We start from the raw sequence: 15,189 nt of genomic DNA on the forward strand, positions 1-15,189 counted from the left end.
GAATGCCTTCAATACTGAGAAATGGAGTAAAATAATTGTGGCTTTAGTCAAATAAGGCGTTTCCAAATACCTGGTGCACATAGTCACAGAACTTCTTCAGGAGAGGCTGTTGTGCTACTACTCAGACGATGTACCTAAGATATATATAACAACCTGTGGGTTCCACAAGGACCGGACCTCGGTCCTCTCCTGTGGATAATATGTATGATGAAATTTTGAAGTTGCAACTGCCTAAAAGGGTGACAGTCATAAGATATTCAGGAGATTGAGGTCCTCACGAACGAGGCTATTTTTTAAATTAGATCTTGGCTAAAAAATGCTGGTCTGACGCTCATAGAGCATAAAACTGAGGTAGCTTTGATCACCAAATGAAGGGACCAAACGTCGGTAATTGGCAAACACATCACACGGTCGCTACCAGCGCGGAGTCGCGATCGTCCAAAGGTTGAAATTCAAGCCGCATCTTGAGAGTTAAGCAACGAAAGCTCCGGGGTTGCTACATTGTTGGCAAGAATACTACCAAATATAGGTGGTTATCTTGAAATTTGTCAGCTCCATCTTGCTTTATACCGCTCCAGTCTGGTCATCGGCTAGAAGCAAATAGGAAATCGTAGTCCCATACCGATTGTGTGCATTGCGAATCAGCATGTGTGGTAGGAGGCGTGGTCCTCATTGATAACTTGGCGGATGAGGTCCGACGCCTCTATGATCATCGTCGGCAATTAACATGAAATGAAGCTATTTTGAAGTGGCAAAACAGGTGGGATGATTCAACTAAAATATGCTAGATTCATAGGTTTCTTCTAGATAACTCAAAATGGATCGCACGAAGATACGTGAAGTTAGCTACGATCTAACCCAATTGCTAAGCGGACATCAATGAAAATATTAATGAAGGTGATTCACAACCTGCTGAGGAAGCCTCGCAGTAATAAATAAGCTGCAGTTCGTAAATGATCCTGCCCCTTGACGTAAAACTGAAATGGCAGTCCCGCGGAATAAGCGAAGGAGAATAATGCGGTTTTAATCAATAAAAGTTTCATATAACCGCATGGTAGGAGCGAGCGGTTGGTTTTGAACCTTTCCATCTTCCAACACAAAAACAAGTCGAGAAATCGGAAGCTGGATGCTTCAGGTATGAAAGGTTTTGGGTACTACCTTTATAAAGACATTTCAGTGTGAATTTGTTTCATTAGTACGTAACGCGTAATATACCCATATATTATGTGAGAATATCCACTTTCCGGTGATACTGATATTCAAAATCAAGAATTTCCAAAGAAGTGACAATTTTGACCTATTATAACTAGGTTAGTAATAGTGCGATTTCCACGAAACTTGGTAGCTCTGTATTATAGCCCACATTGCTGCAAAATTTCGTGTTGCTAGGATGAACTTAAGGGTGTTCTGCAGCTAATTACTGAAAATTATAGTAATATACTATTATTAGCTTTATTTGAAGGGATATCGGTAGCCACCATATAGTGGCAGCCTCTTGATTTTTTTCAGATTTTTCGGTTGGACAATTTCTTAGAACGGTCGTTAAAGAAATGATCATTTTCGATACCGCAAACTCCCCAAAAAATGTCAAAACTAAGACCAGATTTGGAACTAGCCGAGACCTTTCATTTGATACCCATACCCATTTGATATTTGGTGGAAAAAAAATTTACACCTTTATGGGGGTTGTAGCGTTGACAGTACCCACGTTTCTTATCAAATTTGATGTCAATCGGTGCTGCAGTCTGCGATAAAAATGCGTGTGACGGACAGACAGACATAATTTAGGAAGGCGCTGACTTCAATGAAAAAATAACGTTTATTCAAATAATAATAATCAATCATTGCAGGGTTCCTCAAGATTTACTCGAGCAGACCACCTACGAATCCGAGGCGGCAATTGCCATCTTTAGCAAACCCTATAGAAACCGTCACGGCGGCGAATGGGTTACAGATTCGACTAGTGGAGTGGCAATATGGGCATGTCGACAAGCCATACAATGTACTGGGAGTTAGACATACACCGGCTTTGAGTGGGCGAAAATAAACGGGGTATTTGTGTACAGCTGCTACGCCCCACCAAGTCTGACACTCTCCGAATTCGAGGAAATGGTTGACAGTCTTGTTCTCGACGCAAGGGATCCAAAGGTGATTGCTGGTGACTTCAATGCTTGGGCCCGTGAGTTTGGTAGTAAAGAGATTAATGCAAGGGGCCGCAGTCTATTAGACGCTTTTGCACAGTTGGATATAATTCTGGCCAATAAAGGTTATGTAAATACCATTCAGAAAGGTGGTCTGCTAAAGCTCTGGATGAGCAGACCTTCATAGAGGTGTGGTTAGTTCAACCTAATAAAGCAGGCGCCCCTACGGAAAGAGTCGTCCATGTGGCCCAATGCATCGCCAAAACGTGTGACGCGTCCATGCCGAGGAGGTGCTCATTCATCTGTAGAAGACCAAACTACTGGTAGAATACTGAACTAGCCAGCCTTCAACCAGCCTGTCATCGAGCCAGAAGAGCGGTTCAAAGGGCGGTAGGTAGAATCGACCAATCGCAAAAAGAGCGGGCCTATAAGGAAGCCCGCAAACCCCCCAAGCTCGCCATCCAACGAAGCAAGAGGGAACACTTTAAGGAGCTCTGTTCGGAAGCGGACATAAACCCGTAGGGGTGCGCCTATAAAATTATGATGGAGCGATTCTGAGGCCGATCATCTCCGCAGATCACGTGCCCTCCACTCTTGTTAAAGGTTATGCAGGGGTTTTTCCCCTAGCAAGAGGAAGGCATAAATAGCTTCCAGCGACCTCTGAATGTGATGGTAATACCGCCAGTGATGAGCTGCTGGAAATCTGCACTAGGATAGGAGATAACAAAACTCCGAGTCTGGATGGCGTGCCGAATAGGGCCCTTAAGCCTGCCGAAGCGTGCATGTCCGAGGGAATATTTTCTGCATCATTGAACCGACAGAAATTAGTGCTATTTCCTAAGGTTGTCAAACCTCCAGGTGAGCCTCTACAGACCTATTTGGATTTTGGATACTGTGGGCAAAATGCTAGAGCGAGTAATCCATAATAGATTACTCCCGGTTGTTGACAGCCAGGGAAACCTCTCAGATCGACAGTCTGGGTTCCGTAAAGCCAGATCAACCATTGATGCCATCAAAATGGTTACTGGCTTGGCCGAAAATGCAATCCACGGAAAGGGTAGTCCTAGCAAATATTGCGTGGTGGTGACCCTGGATGTGAGAAATGTATTCAATTCGGCCAATTGGAATCTAATACGGGAATCTCTGGCGAAGACTGGTATTCCCGCTTAACTTGCAACTCAGTCAACAGATATTTACAAGAACGGAGACATTCGTTTGACACTGATGACGGACCCCAATAGTACGTTGTCTCTGCGGGTGTCCCGCAGGGCTCCATACTGGGTCCACTACTGTGGAACAGCATGTACAACGGTGTATTTAATCTTCCACTTCTGGAGGAAGCCACGGTGGTGGGCTACGCCGACGATATAGCGCTGGTTGTGGTCGCAAAGCACCCCGAAGATACTGAGTTATTCTGATGCGAAGCGGTCAGTGTTGTTAAGGGTTGGCTGGAGAGGTCTGGTCTGACATTTGCGGAGGAAAAACGCCATAAAAGATATTTTGCCCGTATTCAAATTGGGAATCATATCGTCACTTCTAAGCCTGCCATCAAATACTTGGGAGCGATGATAAACGGCAAGTTTAGCTATAAGCAACACGTGCAGTATGTTTATGACAAAGCATCCACTGCAAGTGTGGCCCTGGCAAAGATGATGCCGAACGTGGGAGGGCCACGGTATGCTTCCAGGTTGCTTATAGCTAGGGTACTGAGTTCAATCCTGTTCTATGCAGCTCCAGTTTGGGGAAAGGCATTGCAGGTTGCATTTAACGCTAACAAACTGAGTTCAGTCTACAGAAGAACAGCCCTAAGGGTGTGCTCGGTATTCAGGACTAAGACGAATATATACAATTCGAAGTCTATCTCTCCCTCATCGCAGACGAAGAACGCTGAAAGGGAGAAATCTTAAAAACGAAGCCACACTTCGCCAAGGTAGAATGCGCCTCGCATAAAGTGCTAGGGAAACCAATGAGAGAAAATAAGTTCATATAAGTAACCATATAATGAGTTCAGTATCCTTAGAGGCTATGGAGCACTCGTAGTTTCGGCTAGACCGCAAAACTTAGTGCAAATTTGCTACGCGCCATTGCTGCGGAAAATAGTGAGTTTCCAACTTCCTGCAATGCAGGTAGATAGGTATCGCTGCCTCTTCAACTAAGATCTCATTGAGGTCCCCAGAGTTGATTGCCTAGCGTCCTCAGTCCAACTAGCGCGCACAATGCCGTTGGAAGCACCTGAGGGTTTCAACCCCATCTCTGTAGCTTCTGCAATGCGAATTATAGGGTATGCCGAATCTAGTGGCATGGTCCTCTATAGGCTAAGGCCCCATGCAGAGTGCCGTGGTCTTGTACGCATTTACACTTGTCTGGCCCAAAAGCTATCGAGCTTGGGTGTTGTTTTAGGCCGACCAAATCGCCTTTGGCGGCAGGTGGTGAGCTTGAAATGTGAATACTACAAAATAAGCGCAGTGCTTATCAGGACACAAAGGGAGACAAATATACGTGAGGCAGAATAAAAGAATATCCTGTAGGGAGAAAAGGCACTAGTAAGGGCCCAAAAATTCCCACAACTTGGTGTCTAAAAAAGTCACTTTGAGATAATTGCACGCAACATCTGTTTGGATATACATCATGGAAAGACTCAGAGAAGGTCCCTAGCAGCCATATACCGATGAAGAGTCCTTGTAGTTACAGACGGTTTCAGATTGACGTAAAGGTTGAAACTTGAAAAACAATAGAACGTGGGGTCAACGAATTCGTGGGAAACATCCTCTGTTGGTGAGTTTCATTCCCTTCCCTAGATCTAAAGTTCATCTGAATCTGTGAATGGGAGCGAAGAACGAAGAAGAATGGTGAGAAGTGGATGATTTTCTAAGGGAAGTTAACCTTATAGCAGTCTTACCCTTCTTGCAGCAATTGATTCTCGAAATACTGTAGATATGTACCTATGCGGAAATGGTATTAATCCGTTTTTCGAAAAAGGAAATATCTCCTTTCACTAACTCTGAAACCAATTTTGCTATAAGTACCGAAAAGATTTCACACAAAACATTTTCACGTGCTGGCATCGCTTTCCCAACAATAAATCAACCCACCCCTAATTCTTACCGTAAATGCTTGATAACTACGATACTCCCTGAGCTCACATAAAATATCTTCCCATAAAAACACAATAACCTAAACAGAAAACACCACAATGTGATTGTCAACGTTCCATGACGCCCAAAAATTACGTTTCTCCAAAATTGTACGGGGCCAGCAAGTAGCGTATTCAAAATGATATAATATATCTGCGTCTACATGGCTGTATCCTTCAAGATCAACATATGTACACGCATGTATGTAGTCCATGTAAGAAGGGTAGTTGTAATGAATGTACACACAACTGTTCAGATAGAATGGATAAAGGAAAACGTTAGACAAAATGACGACTGACGCCTCATGGTTTTATCTCTCAATCACTCTGCCTTTAGGTTTTTTTCTCCTTACTAATCAAAAGGACGAACTAAAAGGAAAATAAGGATATGGATTTGCTTGTATTCAATTTGAGAGGTCGAATGGATTTAGCTGGTGTCGGCGTCCTACATATGTATATCGGTTACCAGTGCTTGGAGGGCTGCACTGAAAGGTTAGAAGGTTAATTTACATGAGTCCTGAAGAAAGCAAAAAGGGTGTGAGACATGGAATTGATGCGTCAGAGATAACGAGATGTTTCCAATGGTTTTTCTAACGACCCTTAACGATAAATCCAATTAGGAAACATGTTAAGGCATACTCTCATGTGTAGGCAGCGATGACATTCTTTTGAGAGTTACGATAATGCACGGTGTTCTCGGGAAACGGGAAGAACCTGCAATGGTAAGTTCGCCTACTCACTGCCTACAGGAAAATCTCTTAATACGTGAGTTTATTGCATTTTGTCTTAAAGATACTTGTTTGAATGCCAGAAAATCTGGTTTCATTTAGTAATTTCTCGCCCACGGCATAAGAAGCTCATCTTTGGTATGATAATGAACATTATCTTGAATTCGAATGTGCCTTTTTCCTGAGATTCGAATTTAATTGAAATCTCATTGGACATACATTCATACATGGGCTCTTTGGGCGTATTAGCCCGTGTTATTCTTATGATTTCAGCATTTGGCGAGCTTTTGTTTCTTACCACCCTAAACCGGATGCGAGTTTGATATAAGAAAAATGAACATTTTGTAGTGTCTCCGGCTTCTTAGCATTTGCATAATTGAGTTCTCTTTGTCCCATGACGAGCGGATGAGGGGTCGAATTTCTTGTACGCAGCACATTTCCGTTTCCCCTACTTAACTCCCTTCAATACGTCTATTACCCTCCTTTTGGTGATCCATTTTCAAATAAAAGTTCAAAAACGACGATTTTCATTTTCCATTTTTACAATTTTATTTGCAAAATCCTATTACTTCACACAAAACCCTAAAATTCACTCAAATATTTCAGGATTAATATAAAATTTTTCTAAAGTTTTGGAAACGATCATTAACCTTTTTGTTGTTGTTTCAACATAATGATTTGCTGCATATTACGAAATGCAATCCTAATACTTGTTTCTGGCCAAAGCGAAATTTCGCTCATGCGGATGTAGTGATCTATCTGGACTGGTGTCTGGATGGATGCCCGTTTGAAGGCCAGTGCTGGCGGAGTGTTTGTAGGTCGCGCAAACTCGCCCCATTAAAATGTGAAATTCCGTGAAGCAGTAATTTTATAGCACCTTCTTCATTATATTGCGTGGGATATCGAATGATAGGAGGAGGAGTATAAGATCAAAATAAAGGAGGGCGACACGGTGCCGGGTGGAAGGTGAGACACGTGCACGGCACAATAGTTTGATCGTTGGTTGAGGATGAATACCCATCGCGTGAAGAGAGCGTCCACTAAGCAGTCGAGCCGAGGCTAGCTGCAAGAGTTTAGTGCATTGCATTAGCAATATAAAAACCTGGAGTGGGCCTGTGATTGTCACCGAATTGATCGCACATCAAAGTAGGGTGCTTCAGGAAGCTCGCGCTCCATTAGATGCAGTCGTGGCTTCGTTGAATTTTTTCTGATTTTACCTCGGATGAAGGAATGAACCCAAAAGCGGCGGGTTTTACGGCGATCTTACCTACCTCAATATATAGGGGCTCTGGTATGGCCCTTGGTAGGTTAATGAGAGAGTCCCGTACCATTGAGCACGCTAGTGGAATGGTGAACCAGACTGAGCGAGAGTCCCCGTATATCTAGGGAAGTCGAGAGAGTTTAGGTAAAATACCTGTAGAACTGCAACAATTTATTCGATTTTCGGAGCCTGTAGCGCACAGTTTACCTTCATTTTCAAGTATTGCCGTTCAATGGTGTACTGCTGCTTCTTATAACGATAAATCAACATGTTCCCGTGACCACCTCATGCTTGTATGCAAGGTTTTGATGAATCTCCTTACTGCATTATGCCTGCCTTGTATTGTATTGGCGCCATAACAGTATAGCCCGAAATAAAATGGTCCAATGTTTCTAACGCCGAACCACACATTCTGCACTGGTCGTTCCCCATCCAATCTTCCATTATGCGATCAGGCCATCCTGAATGGCGCTAATAAATTGTCTTAGCAAAGAGCTTCCCAGCACACTGTCATCTGTTCTAGAAATGGCTGCCGAAGGCAATTCATGTATTCACCGAGCATTGTCTTCGACTTCCATTCATCAGTCTGCATCATTCAGCGATTGACCTGACAGTCACATCAATGTCACGGAGCAGGTTCACCCGCTCCAGGGCAGAACTGCGGTAATGCATTCGGAGTTTGGTTATAATAGTCTGTATGCGACGCTGGACGTTTTCCAGATCGGTCTCGAAATACATTCTGTAGGCTTATTTCACTTTTTTCGAGTGACGTGATTTCAATACGCTCATACTTAGCACGTTGGCCATATTTTATGGAGAACCATGTCTTCTTCACCGGGCTCAATGTCAGACAAAACCAAGGAGGACCAATGAATCTCTCTGGAAGATGCCTCATCGTATGCGGATGAGGCGGATGTTGGTACCGTGAGATGAACGCACTAATAAAGTGGTATGCCACCTTTCCATGGTTATAGCCAAAAACTTCATTAGTTTGTGACCAATGTGACGACAGGACAGGACACCGATTACCCAGATGTGCAAGACGCTTTATATTGTAATTTTTTTTATTTTTTTCTATTTAATTTAAATTAAATTGAATTCACTATCATTAGATTTAATGGTGTACAAGTGATAGCTCAAAAACGGGGTAATGATCGATATCATCATCATCATCATCAGCAACGGCGCAACCACCGGTATCCGGTCTAGGTCTGCCAGGACCGTAGGCCAGTAGTTTAGCAGACTAGAAGAGGATGGTGACTCTCGCATTTGCATCGACATCGCGAATCACTTTCTCCAGGAACAAAGTAAAGAGGACGCATAATAGGGCATCCCCTTGTCTTAGACCGTTGTTGATTTTGAATAGTCTCGAGAGTGATTCTGCTGCTTTTATCTGGCTTCGCACATTGGTCAGGGTCAGCCTGGTCAGTATTATCAATTTCGTTGGAATATCTAATTCTCTTATGGCCGTGTACAGTTTTACCCTGGCTATGCTATCAAAGGTGGCTCCTGATGCCCATATTCCGCCAGTTTTTCCATCGCTTGCCGCTTCTTTGGCATGGGTCAATGATTTTCTGAGCGTATGGGGCTACTTGGCCTAGCAAGTTATCACCCTTTTTGTGTAACCAATTCGGCTGTAATTCCATCGGCCCCTGGCGGCTTATGATTTTTAAACCGATGAATTGCACGAACTGTTTCTTCTATGCTTGGTGGTGGCAGCATTTGTCCGTCGTCTTCAGTTGGCGGGACCTCCAACGAGCCGACATTTTGGTTCTGGAGCAATTCATCAAAATACTCAACCCATCGCTGCCATATGCCCATTCTGTCGGAAATCAGATTTTTCTCTTTGTCTCGACAGTCTGAGCATCGAGGTGTACAGAGTTTCATCCTGCTGACTTCCTGGTAGAATTTGTTGGTTCTCCCAGGCTTCCTTTCTCCGTCTGTGAAGTCGCTTCTCCGCTCGCCGGAGTTCGTGATAAGTCTCCGCGCGTGCCCGCGTTCCTTGAGAATGCAACATCATTCGGCATACGGCATTCTTCCGTTCCGTTGCTAGCTTACATTCATCGTCAAACCAGTCTTTTCTTGCGTCTGGGGCCAAATATTTTTGTGGCCGTATCAATGATAACGTTCTTCAGGTGGTTGTCAGGATCATTTGTTGATGCTTCATCTCCAGGTCCTCTGTTGACTGCGGTTATTGCGGCATCCAATTCCCTCTTACAGGTGTCACGGTGGGCTGTGTTGTGGATGGCTTCAGTGTTAACTCTCACTTGATTGTCAGAGGGGATTCTAGGTAGTGTTGTTATTCGGGCTCGGAGCACTATGCCAACGAGATAGTGATCCGAGTCTATATTGGCCCACTATATGTTCTGACATTCATCAAGGCTGAGAGGTGGCGGGATTCAATCAACACGGAGTCAATTTGGTTGAAAGTGGTCCCGTCCGCGCAAACCAGGTACTTCCAACAACCATTTGGGGCGACCCTGCTAATTGGATAATCCGCAGTCCGTTATTATTTGTGTTTTGGTGTAAGCTATGGGAGCCAACGTATCGCCTGAATACGCGCTCCTTCCCTACTTGGCTGTTAAAATCCCCAAGTATGATTTTAATATCATATCTGGGACAGGCTTCGAGGATTCGTTCTATTACCTCGTAGAAGGTATTCTTTTCCGACTCTGTAGGGGCGTGAACGTTAATGACAATTGCAGGAAATAAACGCTGTTTAGGGTTGCGGCGTTAACTAATTACGTGATCAAGGTAAGAGTGGCAGTACCTTACGATGTATGTGTTGAGCGACGGGCTAAACTCGGAGATGTTTTTTACAGCAGGACTTGATGCCATCCAGCCAGATGCTTACATATGCGTCAAACTTGGAAGTAAGTCTGTCGTTTAAGTACCTCCCATTATTTGGGAATCAGATTTGCTAGGGCGGTTGATCCACGGATACGAAGGAGGAGAGGTCAAAATACAAAGCAGGATTTAGCTTCTATTGGAGGTCGTTAGCGGGTGGGAAGGATTACTCGGAGACTAGTATTGCACTGTCCCCGCTAAAGTCTTTGGGTGATTGATTAAAATATTTGTCGATCGGTTCTAAAAAGGTTACAATTTGGAAGTGAGGGCCTACAAAGATAACCCACATTGGCTGCACACATGATCATAGAGGAACAGTTCGAGCTTAGAACTATAATCCAAGCCCGGGTACAGTTATGGTATAGTGATCCGAACATTAATATGATAGTTTGCTGCAAGAAGATTGATTATTGGGTTGAATACCATCATAAATTGCTGGGATTGCTTGGCCAACCGACGGAGATTCAGGTAAACTTGGTTTGGCAGAGCTTGTCAAGTCAACGGGATTACCGACGCCCAAGTGAAGGAAGGCGTTGGTATTACGCGAAGTTTGTTTGGTTGGATTGAGTTGGTCCGGGATGGAGGTGCTCTGTTTTGGGCGTTCCTCGTCGCCTTAGCTCTAACGAAGTTAGGCAGAGGGGTGGTCTCCTGCTCCGTAGTTCAACATTTGAGACTTTTGCTTGGCGTTTTGGGAAACTGCAACAGTTCGGTGCCGGATGACCAATATTTTTTTCACTACCGACTTTGTGTATTTATTATATGCTCAAAGCAAACCGAAGTGCGGCTTACTGCTATGGCTAGGATGAGATTACCGATTTCGAATGATGCGCCAAAAGTGACTTGCGGTAGTTCATTCTATGGACCTTTTCATCCGACTTAGTTGCGGCGGAAAGCTCGCTGGGTATGCCTTGGGTCCTCAGGTCAGCAGCCATCATCTGCGCACAGTGAAATGGTGAAGGGTGTGTTTTTTTGCCCAATGGGTAGTATAAGAGAAAATTTCGTTTGGTTCTTCATGAGAGGGTTTTTGGACCCTGTGTAGTCTCCTTTTTTGGGGAGTACCGGAAAGTATCATTATCTTTACTCACTAGAATCATGAATGTAAAAATTGATCGAACTGAATGGAAAATAAACAATTTTTTAACTCCGTACTAGCAGATGGAGCGAATTCTGGCAACTTCCCAGTGCAACTAAATATTTTTTGATTATTCAGAGCATATCTAGCTATCAAGGGTAATTCTTTCCTATTTGCGAGCAGGTAAATTGAAAAATTGTCCAAGTGTTTTTTTTTTGTGTAAAACTGATTCGTTGCTCATCTTCTGGCTTCCTATATTTGCAAAAGGGAAGGAGTATAATGTTTGTTTTTCCAAAGTATGGCGACGCGTAAGGGAAAATACAAGCATCATAAAGTGTAATCGTATAATTTTTGGAACCTATCCAAATTCTCAAAAAAGATAACAATGGTGGATCTATATGAAATTCAGGCCTTAATATGCATTTTAGCCCATTCTTTACTCATAGAAAATTAAAAATGGCACATTGGTACTAGAAATTTACTGCAGTAGGCCCCCCCCCTTTATTAGACTTAAACTACAAAATTTGGTATAGGTATGAGCCATCATGTAGGGCACTGAAATGTTTTGTCGAAATTCTATGAAAGTTATAGCAAGTTCCAATTATAATTCATGGATATTTGCTGAAACCCAAGACATCACTGAATTTCAACATTCCAAGGTTAAGCAATGTTAGGAGTTCTTAGGACTTTGATGGGGGACAGGATGGGAATCTCATAATTTTATCTGAAAATTATCTGAAAATTAAGCTCAGATAATCCATAATATATAACCGTGGAGATATTTAAAAAATAAATAAGGTAGCTTCTCATTCCGTTTTACTTTAGAAGCTATCTAAATTGTGAATTTCCCGCTTGCTCTCATTGTAAAGGCAGATACTTTCCATTGTTTTCATTACTTTGACTTTCTGAATCATTTCACTCTAGACATTGATTGGCACATATCCTTATATTTAAAGAGTTAAGTAGGTCAGGTAATCACTGGCAAAGGTCGAATTTCTATTGAAATCCGCTTTATCAGGAAAGCAACTTCTGGCAAATCTCCGCAGTAGATGTTTCTTGAAAAAGAAATTCAGTGCCAAATTATAGAGTCTATCGAGCAAACGTGCCGGCACTTACAAAGGATTCAATCCCTTTTGTCTATCAGACATCCTTCCATTTCCAGCTGTAAACATCCACACACTCTAAACACATCAGACCCGATAAAACAGCGCAATTCGTCTAAATGTCTGGGAATGCTTCCGACCGACGACCCTCCATTTCGCAAAAACCTTTTATTGATGAATTATTAGAGGCTGCAGAACGGATGCCTTCTCTCAGGACTTTGCCAATTTGAAATTTCACAGAAACTTACGACCAAATTATTTTCTTTTCCAATTCTCCTTAAATGAAGCATCCATTCATCGTCCTTGTCGTCGTTGCCAATAAAGCCAGCGTGAACCACGAATTCGGGCCTAGAATTTCGCCGGGTAGCGTTTCATTTTCAACACAGAACGGGACGAATGCGAAACATAAAACCCTTATTTGCGTATCGGTTAATATTTCACAGGACCATTAATACATTCGGTGCGAAACTGAAATTTATTCAGATAATTTAACTTTGGGGATGGAAATAAATTGTTAGACAGACAAAATTTCCGCAAAACGTAATGAGGTGAAATGAATGAGTTCACGGCGCAGTTGATGCAATTGTTTTGGGTATGGAATGTGGTGGGGGTTAGAATGAATGTGGATATTTGGATATAAAATTTGGCTCTGAAATGGTCCTTGAAAGGATTAACCAACCGTTTCTTAAAAGATATTCGTAAAGCCTTCGCCACGAAATTTTATGAGAATTTCGGTTCCTTAAAGTCAACACACGCAATTCTGGACAAGATAAATTCAAGAATTCAGACGATGGATGGATGGGGGGTTGTTACTTTTACATAGGAGGTTCTGATTTAGGAGAATGCCCAAATAGCTCTTTTCACTATTTCACAGATATAAGAACTCGACATGGGGTCCTCAATAACGTTAAAGCTCACACCAACAGGACAGGATCTGGTAGCCTGACTGATCAAATCCTTAAAGATTATCTATACCACGAACTCCTAAGACCGTGATTGCCGTTATGAGAGCAAGGAGGCAGAGTCTAGTCCGCTCAAACCTTCAGAGCATTCACGAAGCAAAGCAGTGCTCCCATCCTGCAGCTTTAAATATCTCTAAGGTCCCCAAAGAATGGCTTACCTAGTGTCTGTAGTCTGACTGTTGCTAGAGCCGGGCAATCGTAGAAGGAGTGCCTGGAGGTTCCTCTTCTTCTTCGTAGCTTCGGCAATGTGAGTTGTAGTGTTTGCCGAAACTGGCGGTATTATCCTTTGGTGGTTCAACCCTGTCATACGGTAAAGGCACTAACCTAATTTCCTGGCGAATATTGTAGGCGTGATATGGTTGGAGGCGTTGACTAGGCGTGAGTGTCTCTTTGTTTGTTTAAGATGGGTGATGAACTCGTTAACGTCACCGTGGCGATTGTCCATGAAGAATTCCCCCGTAATGTCAATGTTGACCAGTACGCCATCTCTGCTACTGATCGGTCGACATCTTTCTTGTAGCTGGTGCGCAATCCTAGCAAGACTGTCGGGAGTGAGTCCACCCATGCAGGGTTTTTCTCGTGGCATATAACGACGGCCTTTAACGACCGGTACCACCGTTCCACGAGGCCTTTCGAGGCTGGGTGATAGGGAGTAATTCGGCCCATTCACACCCCAATAAAGATGTGAAAAAGGCTTACTCGAATTGAGTGCCCTGGTCCGTAATAATCACCTGAGGTGGTTCAAAACGCGAAATCCAGTGATTATAGAACGCCTCAGTGACCGAATGAGCCAACTAGTCTCTCAATGGGGCAGCTTCGGGCCACCCAGAGGACCTGTCTATTATCGTGTCATTCGATTCGATTAATTGTCCGACTATATCTACGTTAACGTGTTAAAATCATGTGTCCGGACCCGGAATAACATGGATTAGGTTGTTGTTGTCACGGCCGACCTCAGATGCGACAACCCATGAAAAGATTCGAAGACTTGTCTGCGCAACAATTGTGGGACGAAGGGCCAGACGACACTCGTAGAAACATCGCAGATGATATCCTGTGCTGAGGCGAATTGGATGCAACTTCAGTGATGTTGTATTCGACTGAATCAGTTGACTAAGCTCGAGGTCGTTGCTCCCGAAACAAATTCGATATTTCAATACTTTGGGAAAGTCAATGGTTTCGATGCGTGACAGAGCATCCGTTATGTTGATGCGACTCCCAGTAATATACTTGATGTTTGTTGAGAATTGGGAAATACAGTTTAGCTGTCTAGACTGCCGTCGAGATGCTTTATGGGCCTACTGTTGAAAAGAAAAAACCAAAGGCTCAAGATCCGTGGAAAACATAGAATTTGATCCTTCTGTTTGGAGTGTTTGACACTAGCGAAAATTGCCAAGAGTTCTGCGTCATACACACTATAGCGCTGTTCCGTGTTTGATAACTTGCGCTGAAAGTACGCCAAGGGTAGTCATCTGCGCCTTGAAACTGGTGTAAGACCGCACCGACAACGATGTCTGATGTATACGTGGTTAAACTTAAAGGTAGTCCAGGCTTGAAATGAACCAGAAGTGCACGTCTGCGAGAGAATTTTTGCATGCATGGAAAGCTCTCTCCGAATCCGGATTCTAGTCGATTGGGGTTTTCTTGCCCTTCTTTGAGTTCCGCAAGGAATGGGTCAATCGTGACCCTATGACCCGCGTACTTTAAATACCGTCGTTTATTGTTCCCAAAAACCTCCACAAGTCCTTGATCGTTCTGGGTTTTCGAAACTTTCGCACCGCATCAACCCGAGGTTCAGGAGGCGATTTAGTATTCAGGGAGTCATTGCAATACCAACCTCAGATTATTCATGTTCATGCTCTTTTGGGTCTCGCGATGCGATGAGAATGTCATCCACATAACATGTGCTGACATCCAATCCTTGGAAGACCTCATCTTGCTG

The sequence above is a fragment of the Hermetia illucens genome, chromosome 3 (assembly GCF_905115235.1).
Source record: "Hermetia illucens chromosome 3, iHerIll2.2.curated.20191125, whole genome shotgun sequence".
NCBI classification, from domain to species: Eukaryota; Metazoa; Arthropoda; class Insecta; order Diptera; family Stratiomyidae; genus Hermetia; species Hermetia illucens.